Raw genomic sequence first — 11,251 nt, forward strand, 5'->3', positions numbered from 1 at the left:
TCTCGGTTGGAGTCAGAATAGCTCCGGGACTGGTCGGAAATATGTAATAGATGCTGGAGGATAGTCGGAAAGAGGAAGTGGCACCGGAGAAGCCCTCTCGGATCACTTCTCGGCCTGGCGAGTGACGACTGTCGAACTCACCTTGATGGGGACTCTCTCGAGCTCTCCTCCGGTTTGTTCTCAGCTGCTGGACGGCGGTGGACGATGGTGGCGCGGCAAAAGGCAGTGGCCCGGCGAACGACGGTGGGGAACTCCTCTCGGGTCCTCCCCTATTTCCGGTCCAAGGTCCTCTGTTTTCTCTTGACGCCCCTCCTCTCGGGTCTCCCCTCTTGGGTCTCCCCCCTCGGGTCTCCCCCCTCGGGTCTCCCCCGTCCCCCGTTCGACGTTCTCTTCCCTCCTTTAATACCATCTTATTTATTTTAAAATGATTTGACCTAAAAATCACCTCCATTTCACTAAGGGCATTTTGGTAAATATCTCCTTCTCCACCAAAATTCTCCTGAAATTCCATAATTAAATCTATAAAAAGCATTTCAGGAAGAAATAAACCTTAAAAACAATGAAATATAATTCAGGAGAGAAAAATATGCAATATCGACAGTGATTAATGCCAAATTCAATAAATGCTCATTTCATTTGAAAACTGATAAATAACCACCTATAACACAATTATAAAGGTTATTATATTATAATTAACTTAGTTCTCATGTCAGAATATGGCATCTATCACACCCGCAAACCTAAATCTTTGCCAGTCCCTAGCAAAACAACAATCGAACCAAAATAAAGCCTAGGAAAACAAAATGCCACTTTCGTAGGGAGCACGATTGCATTTAGCGCATGCAACAAGCCGTTAAACCCCTACTCTATAGTAGTGGACGAGTTATGTCTCGTGAAGGTTTGCATGGAATTTACCCACAAAATTCATCTAAATCAATAATATAAAAAGAAAAACTGAAGAAAATTTACTCCTCATTAGCATATGACTAACACTTAGTATCGTAAAATATCTGAAAATCATATGAGATCTTGCAAAATTTGAAAACCTATATAAATTATAGCCTATTATCAATCCAAATACACTCATTGTTACTCCACCTGAACCAATGTGACCCATAAGCAATTACTTCAACAGAACAAAGAGGCAACAAATAACAATAAAATCCTGGTCACATCACAATTAAGAGAAAATAGTAGAGTAAGCCTGTTGTCTGGCAATCTCACAAAAGAAATATACAAATTTCAATCTTGACTTGCAACTTCTTTCAAATTACAATTCATCATCAAAGTTAAGAAACTCATTGCTTCCAGATTTAAAACCATTTTACGCTATTACCAGCACACTTTTGCTATTACCAGCGTAATTTTTTTTCTTCACTGAATACTTTTGGTATTACCACCATTTTGTATACATCTTCACTGCACATGCACTTATTTTTAAGTAACCGACTGTTCCAGTGCATGTCCATGGGTTTGCCCAGGCTGTTTCTGAAGTTATCTATCTTTTGCAAGCAAGAGCATTTCCATTTGCATTCATACGTTACAACAAGGAATTTCACTGAGGTATAAAAAAGATTGAGTTCAAACAGGCATACAAGACTATTCAGACTAACATAGATCAACACTAGATTTACATTTTCTCTTTTGCAACTAAGTTCCAAGTCTAATGCAATAGTAAGCTATCCCACTGAATTCTCATGAATCACAGCAAATGATATCAGATTTCTAATAGGCATATTTTACACAAATTTACGAAAAATTTTGAAACACATTTGAGCAACTTATTTTAACTCTACTAATGTTAACCACATACTAAAAGGAGTAATTTGAAAACCACGAACAAAAATCAAAAGAAAATTATTGCTAAGACATAAAAGAATCGTTCCCCCCCCTCCAAACCTAAACCTGACATTGTTCTCAATGGTGAAAAGTTACAACACTATAACGACTATAAAAAGGAATAACATCTTACCTAGTTATACTCTAGCAGGGTGAGGGTTAAGCTCCCTCAGGGCTCCTAAATCCATAGGTGGGACCATATGTGTTTGGTCATCAACAATAATACCGAAAAGTCAATAAAGACCCCCAGGAATGATACATAGTCTCCCTCGAAGAAGGTTTACTCGTATCAACCGTACCGTAGGTAATCATCCATAGATGAAACCGCTATCCCACATCATACTTTGAAGAAATCTCCGTGTGACTGGCGACTGAAGGCAACAGGAATCACGCGCTGAACACAAGTCCTTAAGTTACTCACCATAAGGTTTTCATTCAATACTTCAAGATCGAACTGGTCAATCCCAGAACAGTTATTTGAGTACAGACCTCTCAAACTAGGGACCAAAAGTCTGGTCATCGGCTATCGAAACCATTTATGCTCTCAGCCGGCAAATAAGAATGAATAAACCAAAAAAATAAAATAAAAATAAAACTGTAATGTGCAAAGGGATAGAAACGTGGGGATTGCCCACAATGTGCTAAGTTTATAGTCGTAAGCAAGACTCTGACGCATTCAAGATGAAATGACAGGTTCCTCCAAGAAAATCACCATCACCTCCGCCGGTGTGGGGACATTCTCAAGATACGGTTTGAGCCTTTGACCGTTAACTTTGAAGACCGACCCGTCTCCGTGATTGTGGATTTCAATAGCGCCATGAGGAAACACCTGTGTGACTTCAAATGGACCAGACCACTTGGATCTTAGCTTCCCTGCTACAGGTAACTGTAATGGTTCACCTTGATTGGCCATGGTAGCTCCTACTTTGACTTCGGGTGTTTTCCCACAAATTTGTTCTACCTCTTCAACAAATGAGCTAATGGTCCACCTAGGGAGCGGCACCCGTGCATAAAAACACAAAAAGAAAAAAAATGAATTATCAAATTAAGCTAACAAACTCACTACAAAAAATATGAACTAACTAGAAGAAATAAAAATAATTCCATAAAAGATCACCAAGCTAAAATTAGGAAAAATAATAATAATAATAATAAAATAATAAAATAAAATAAAAATAAATCTAACCTAAGACTGTTATGCATGATTGGCCGATAAATCACTTTGCAAATCACCTATGATTGTTAGGTCAGCCTTTTTTAAATGGGCAAATTAAATGCTTGTTTGACTCGGGTAAATATCCCACCGCACGTTCAACTTTGAGAATTTAATGAGCATTTGTTATTCTCTTCATAAGGTTTGGATCCAAATGTTATTTGAATCTGTAACATGTTTCAAGCATGCAGATCCATATTTCAAACATGTTAGGATCAATTAGAAATCTCTGTCTTGTAGAATTCCAAGCTATTAGGGTTGAACTAGTGGTATTTCCCAAACTTGGAGAACAAAACTTTTGTGTTCATTTGTGGTGTGTGAATAAATTTTCTTTACTTACATTTGTTATTGTTTTTAATTTTTTTCATACATAATCTCTAAAAGTTTCGTTTTGTTGTATTTTTGTTTTTTTGTTGAAGAGAGATAAAGGGAAAGTGAAAACTCAAGTTTTGATCTAAGAAAAAATTATACTTCCAAAATGGAAATGCACCAATGTAGAGTGAGATAATTCAAAAAGTCCCTATAATTTTTAGGGATTATAAACTCTTTTTAGTTTTATTATATTAAGTTTTGCAATCATCGGGAAGCAAAAGGGGGGGGGGGGGGGGGGCAGATTTTTAACTTAGTGTTCCATAAGTCATTTCTTAAAAAAATATAGCCCGTTATGCATGATTGGATGATAAATCACTTTACAAATAACCTATGATGGTTAGGTCTGCTTTTTGTAAATGGGCAAAATAATGGCTTGTTTGACTTGGGTAAATATCCCACTGAAAGTTCAATTTTGAGAATTTAATGCGCATTTGTTATTCTCTTTAAAAGGTTCAATCCATAGGTCATTTGCATCTTTAACATGTTTCAAGCATGCATATCCATATTTAAATCATGTTAGCATCAATTTGAAATCTCTTTCTTATAGAATTCCAAGCTATAAGGGTTGAACCAGTGGAATTTCCCAAACTTGGAGAACAAAAGATTTGTGTTCATTTGTGGTGTATGAATAAATTTTATTTACTTACATTTGTTCTTGTTTTAAATTTTTTCCATAAATAAACTCTAAATTTTTTATTTTGTTGACATCTTTTTGCCATATCTTTTTTTTATTTACGAGAGATAAAGGGAAAGTGAAAACTCAAGTTTCGATCTATGAAAAAGTTATATATCCAAAATGGAAATGCACAAATGTAGAGAGAGATAATTCCAAAAAGTCTTTGTAGCTTTTAGGGATTGTAAACTCTTTTTAGTTTTTATATATTAGGTTTTGCAATCATCAGGAAGAAAAGGGGGAGGGGGGGGGCATTTTTAAGTGAGTGTTGCATATGACATTTTTTACAAAAATATAGCCTGTTACGCATAATTGGCCGATAAATCACTTTCCAAATCACCTATATTGTTAGTTAGGTCAGCTTTTTGTAAATGGGCAAAATAATGGCTTGTTTGACTCGGGTAAATATCCCACCGCACGTTCAACTTTTAAAATTTAATGAGCATTTGTTATTCTCTTCAAAAATTTTGGATCCATACGACATCTGCATCTTTAACATGTTTCAAGCATGTATATCAACATTTAAAACAAGTTAGCATCAAATAGAAATCTCTTTCTTATAAAATTCCAAGCTATTAGGGTTGAACCTATAGAATTTTCCAAACTCGGAGAACAAAACTTTAGCGTTTATTTGTGGTGTGGAAATAAATATTGTTTACTTCCATTTGTAATATTTTTAAATCTTTTCCATACATCAACTGAAAATTTTCATGTTTTTGTGATCAATTTGCCTTGTCTTTTTTTTGTTTACAAGAGATAAAGCGAAAGTGAAAACTCAAGTATACATAATGGAAATTCACAAATGTAGAGAGAGACGATTCAAAAAATTCTCTGTAATTTTTAGGGATTGTAAACTCTTTTTAGTATTTATATATTGGTTTTTGCAATCATCGGGAAGAAAAGGGGGAGGAGGGGGGGGGGGGGGGGGGGGGGGGGGGGGGATTTTTAACTGAGTGTTGCACAAGTCATTTCTTACAAAAATATAGCCCGTTACGCATGATTGGCTGATAAATCACTTTAAAAATCACATTAGATTGTTAGGTCAACTTTTTGTAAATGGTCAAAATAATGTTTTGTTTGACTCGGGTAAATATCCCACCCCAAGTTCAACTTTGAGAATTTAATGAGCATTTTTTATTCTCTTCAAAAGGTTGGGATACATAGGTCATTTGCCTCTTTAACATATTTTAAGCATGCATATCCATATTTAAAACATGTTAGGTTCAATTAGAAATCTCTATCTTATAAAATTTCAAGCTATTAGGTTGAACCAGTGGAATTTCCAAAACTTGGAGAACAATTCTTTAGTGTTCATTTGTGGTGTGTGAATAAATTTTCATTACTTACATTTGATATTGTTTTTTATTTTTTCCATACATCAACTCTAAAAATTTCATTTTGTTGTGATCTATTTGCCTTATCTTTTTTTGTATACGAGAGATAATGGGAAAGTGAAAACTCAAGTTTTGATCAAAGAAAAAAGTATACATCCAAAAAGGAAATGCACAAATGTAGAGAGAGATAACTCCAAAAACTTCTGTAATTTTTAGGGATTGTAAACTCTTTTTAGTTTTTATATATTAGGTTTTGCAATCATCGAAAAGAAAACGAGGAGGCAGGGGGGATTTTTAACTGAGTGTTGCATAAGGCATTTCTTAAAAAAAAATAGCTCGTTATGCATGATTGGCTTATAAATCACTTTACAAATCACCTATGATTGTTAGGTCAGATTTTTGTAAATGGGCAAACGATACGAACCACATCAACCTGTGATGAAACCCGATACCAAATCTGGTAATCGTCTCCAAGACCTTTCAAGCTTGAATGGAAACTACGGCCCATTGCTTAGCAAATCAAGAACCTTGGTATAGTGAAGACACCACAAAAGTGGATGGAAATCCGTTTGATAAGTTGTTTTGAATGCCACAAGGAAAATCTCTGATAAGTTCAAAAAAGTTCCTTCAAGAACTCAAGAAGATTAACTCTCAATTTCAATAATGATCAAAGGTTCCTAATCCGAATACAAGTCCCCTATTTATAGTGGAGGAATTCGAAATACATTGAATTAAAGGAAACGTAAGGTCTCTTAAAGTAAATAGAAAACCTAATATATTTCCATGTGATCTTCCAAGATTTAGTTGCCAATTAGAGGATATCCTTGTGGATTCCACAAGATTTTCTAACCACATGCCATTCTAGGATGAATTACCAACTTGTGGGTATCCTTGTGGGTCCCACGAGATCTTCTAAAAACATTCGCTTCCTCAATGCACGTGTATGGCTGTTGAACTTTCTTCCAGATCAACTTTGATGATTGACACCAGCCTTTGGTCCCCTTCCATGCTGACCACACTCTCTTCTTGTTGTTTAACCCTCCGGACTAAGTTATTCAGCATCTCTTTGAATCTTTTTGCTCATGCCCTCGTCACTAGACCAACTGGAACTTGAGTTGGTTCATGAGTCTTCCGTGCAAACTCGATGTCCTCATCATTCCCCTCTTCTAGAGAAGGATTTGTCCTCAAATTGTCACCAATATCAAAAGGACTTAAATCAGTAACATTGAAAATAGCACAAACATTGTACTCACCTGGTAAGTCAAGTCTATAAGTGTTGTCATTGATCCGTTCTAGCACTTGGAATGGTTTGTCTCCTCGGGGAAGCAACTTAGAATGCCTTTGCACTGGAAATATTTCTTTCCTCATATGTAACCACACCCAATCACCGGGCTCAAAAACGAGTTTGTGATGTCCCTTGTTAGTTTGCCTGATGTATTGTTCGGTTCTCCTCTCTATGTTGACCCCAACCCTCTCATGGAGTTGCTTCACAAATTCTGCCTTCTTCTTACTATCTAAGTTCACATGCTTAGAAACAGGTAAAGGTGATAAATCAAAAGGAGTTAAAGGATTAAATGCATAAAAAATTTCAAACGGCGAGCATTGAGTAGTAGAATGGATGGTACGATTATAAGCAAAATCAACATGTGGGATGCAATCCTTCCAAGTCTTAATGTTCTTACCAATGACAACTCTCAACAAAGTGGATAAAGTCCTATTAACTACTTTTTTTGACCATCAGTTTGAGGGTGACTAGTAGAAAACAAAAGTTTTTTTCCTAGTTTTCCCTTAAAGTCTTCCATAAGTAACTCAAAAAATTAGCATCCCAATCTGACATGATTGTTTGAGGCATGCCATGTAACTTGACAATCTCCCTAAAGAAAACATTTGCAACATGAGAAGCATCTTCAGTCTTATTACAAGGAATAAAATGAGCCATCTTAGAAAACAGATCTACAACCACAACGATTGAGTCCCTCCAACGTCGAATCCTTGGTAAACCCAAAACAAAATCCATCTAAATATCAATCCAAGGTGAACTGGGAATAGGTAGAGGGGGGGGGGGGGGGGGGGGGGGGGGGGGGGGGGGGGGGGTGGAGGGGGGTGGAGGAGGGGGGGCTCGATTTTGCTTGCCTTCAAGTGACACACCTACCAAAAATTCTCTCAACATCCCATTTCACATGTGGCCAATAGAAGTGCTCCTGGAAAATAGCTAGAGTCTTAGCGACTCCAAAATGTCCCATTAAACCCCCACTATGGGATTCTCAAATTAACAAATCTCTCATTGAACAATTAGGGACACACAATTTATTCTCTCGAAAAAAAAAACCTTCATGCCTATAGAACTTACCTTCTGAAGATTTTTCACAAGCACTATAAATTTCCCCAAAAACGTGGTCATCTTGATAAAGTTCCTTAATGTGCTCAAAACCAAGAACTTTAGCATCAAGATTAGAGATTAAATTATACCTGTGTGAGAGTGCATCCGCAACCACATTTTCCTTACCTTGTATTTGATGATACCCACTCTTAAGATGTATTTTTGAAAACACACAAGAACCATGCAACTCAACTAACATTTCATCTAAACGAGGAATAGGATGGTGCTACTTTACCGTTATGTTGTTGATGGCCGTACAATCAACACACATCCTCCATGTTCCATCCTTCTTAGGCACTACAATCACCGGTACTACACAAGGACTCATGCTTTCTCTCACGTGCCCTTTCTCCATCAATTCTTTGATTTGCCTTTGAATCTCTTTCGTCTCCTCCGGGTTGCTCCTATATGCTGGTCGATTTGGAATGGATGCACCAGTAATGAAATCAATTTGGTGTTCGATCCCTCGAAGAGGTGGTAACCCATGTGGTACCTCCTCGGGAAACCACTACTCGAACTCCTGCAAGAGAGAAACTACAACACTTGGCAGCACAGCGTCAAGTTGGTTAGCATTTAAAAGAGCCTCCTTGTACATGAGTACAATTATCGGCTATTTTGAAATCATTGCTCGCTTCACCTCACTCATTTTTGCATAGAAATTTCTTTCTTTTCACTCTATATTTCCTTTGCAGGCTGTATCTCTTTCTTTTCTCTCTATTTTTCTCTCACTCTCATTGTGCACAACCTCACTTTTTTTTGTACTCTCATTCTTTTGCTCTCTCAAATTCTTTTGATCCCTCGATTTATTTTGTCACTCAATTGTTGCAACCTCACTTGATCATCATAGTTTTGTTTTGGGGTCAACAGAACTAGAGTGACTGTCCACTGATTGTGCATGAATGAGTACTTATTGGTGAAGCAGTCATGCTGGACACGTCGGTCCAATTGCCATGGTCTTTCTAAAAGTAGATGTCCAGCTTGCATGGGTACCACATCACACAATACTTCATCCTCATATTTACCAATTCGAAATGGTACCACAGTCTGCTTTATGACCCTTAGTTCACCTCTATCATTCAACCATTGCAACTTGTATGGTCGAGAGTGCTTAAGTGTCGTGAGCCCTAACTTTTTAACCATAGAAGTACTAGTAACATTAGTGCAACTACCGCCATCGATAATAACACTACATACCTTGTCTTTCATGTGACAACGAGTGTGAAAGATGTTCTCCCTTTGTACTTCTTCTTTCTCTTCTTGAGCTTGCAAGTTTAAGGCTAGTTGTGCGACTAATGCAAGCATCTCATCGTGATCTGCCCCAAACTTCTCATCTCTGATGGGAGCATCCTCCAATAGTGGCATGTCAACTAGATCATCGTTGTCTTCAGACTCAACTCACCATTTTCCCAGATCACCATAATTTTCTTGTTCGTGCATTGACTAGCTATGTGTCCTCTCCCTTGACATTTAAAACATCTAATATCACTAGAATGAGTCGAAAGAGGGACTGATTTACCTTGAGCAATTGTGGAAGTGGTGGCTGCTTTGAGCTCTGGTTTGGTCTTGAAGGCGGATGATGTTTCTTCCTTCTTTGGGTAGTTTGACCTCCAAGGTGTTGTACTTGAACGATGTGGAGCTGCTCTTGGCCGTATACCACCCCTCTTGAGTTGCCTCTCAACCTTGATAGCCATATGCTCCAAATCTTCCAATTGAACATAATGGTGTATTTCAATTGTATTAGCAATCTTCTTATTTAACCCATTTAAAAATCTGGCCATTGTCGCATCCCGATCCTCCTCCTCATTAGCTCTAATCATTGCTATCTCCATCTCCTTATAATACTCGTCAACACTTTGGTTACCTTGATAGAGACTTTCCAGTTTGAGGTAGAGATCTCGGTAGTAATGACTAGGTACAAACCATTGTCTCATCACCCACTTCATCACATCCCAATTGTCAATAGGACGTTCTCCACTCCGTCTCCTATTGATGCACAACAGATCCCACCACACAATAGCATAATCAGTAAATTCATTGGCAGCGAGTTTTACCTTCTTTAAATTGGAGTAATTGTGACAATCAAACACCAATTCTATCTTTTTCCCAATTGAGGTAGGCTTTAGGATCACTCTTTCCTTGAAAAGCAGGAGTTTTCAGCTTGATATTTCCCAAGTTGCTATCTACCCGGTTCCTAGCTTCTCTAGCCCGGCCATATCTCCTATGGCTGCCCACTGACATCCAATCAGAATCCTCTAAATTGTCACCGTCAAATTCACCCGTATCCTCTATTTTCCTTCGAGGCAGCATGTTCCTCACTGAGGTGTTTGGAACAAGTAGAGATTGCACCCTTTGTGTCCCCTCTTCTTCTCTCTCCAACCTCCCATGCATTTCTTCCATCTCTACCCTCATTATCCATTTCATCTTCCCAATTAAGGCTTGCATTTGGAGGTTTGAAATATTGGTCAATGGGCTCTCTTCGTTTGTATTTTTCTCTTGATTATACGACATGATTTTGAACTCTGCAAATAAAGTTAGACACACACAACAACAAAAAAAGGCAAAGAAATAGGATCCTCACCACACTCCCTGCCCAATTCACTTGTATTCTTCTTTGAGTTCTTTTGAAACTAATCAAACAAGAATAAGGAAATCCAGCAGTGAATCAAAACGAGAATAGACCAAACGAGTCAAAACGAGAGCAGATCAAACGAATCAAGAAAGAGAATAGACCAAACGAATCAAAAAAAAAATTATTTTTTTGTACTAGGAATGTGATGTTTTTTGACACTCAAGTGTGGGGTTTTGGCACAAGAGGTTCTAGAACATAAGAATCAAGATTAGAACAAAAAATTTTAAGAACAGTTTTGGTTTTTTTTTTTTTTTGGATCCTTTTCTTTTTCCTTTCTTTCTTTTCTTTTCTTTTCATTGATGTCACAATAACAAGTATCAAGCCACAATGACAAGAGCAATTCGGATATTAAACGAGTATCAAGGAACAAGACCTAGAAGAATTCAGAAAACCTTTTTTTTTAAAATACTAGAACCCTAAATTCACGTTTCTAGGGTTTGTAAACAAAGTGGACTCAAACACTAATACCAATGAAGGGATAACAATCAAGAATGATGAGAATAGTATAGAAATCAAGAACAACGAGAATAGGATAGAAATAAAAAACAATGAGAACAACAATCAAGCCAATTTTTTTTTTTTTTGTGATGGCCGAAATACCTAAAACAAAAGAAACGAAAGACTTTGACATGGATGGAAAAAAATAGAGAGGAATAACAAACAAAAAAGGATAGACAAAGCTGATAAACCAAATCTCTGATACCAACTAATACGAACCACGTCAACCTATGAAGAGACCCGATACCAAATCTGGTAATCATCCCCAAGACCTTTCAAGTTTGGATGGAAACTGTGACCCATTGGTTAGATA

At 37.3% G+C, this 11,251-nt stretch overlaps 1 pseudogene; it reads right to left on the bottom strand.

Moving 5' to 3' along the window:
- Positions 1–6,098: 6,098 nt before the first annotated feature.
- Positions 6,099–9,754, bottom strand: LOC137940649 (uncharacterized; annotated as a pseudogene).
- Between the last annotated feature and the right edge of the window lie 1,497 nt (positions 9,755–11,251).

This window comes from Aristolochia californica, unplaced genomic scaffold, assembly GCF_029961685.1.
Source record: "Aristolochia californica isolate CCGP_79_NKW_82.1479 unplaced genomic scaffold, dmAriCali1.0.hap1 SCAF_9, whole genome shotgun sequence".
NCBI classification, from domain to species: Eukaryota; Viridiplantae; Streptophyta; class Magnoliopsida; order Piperales; family Aristolochiaceae; genus Aristolochia; species Aristolochia californica.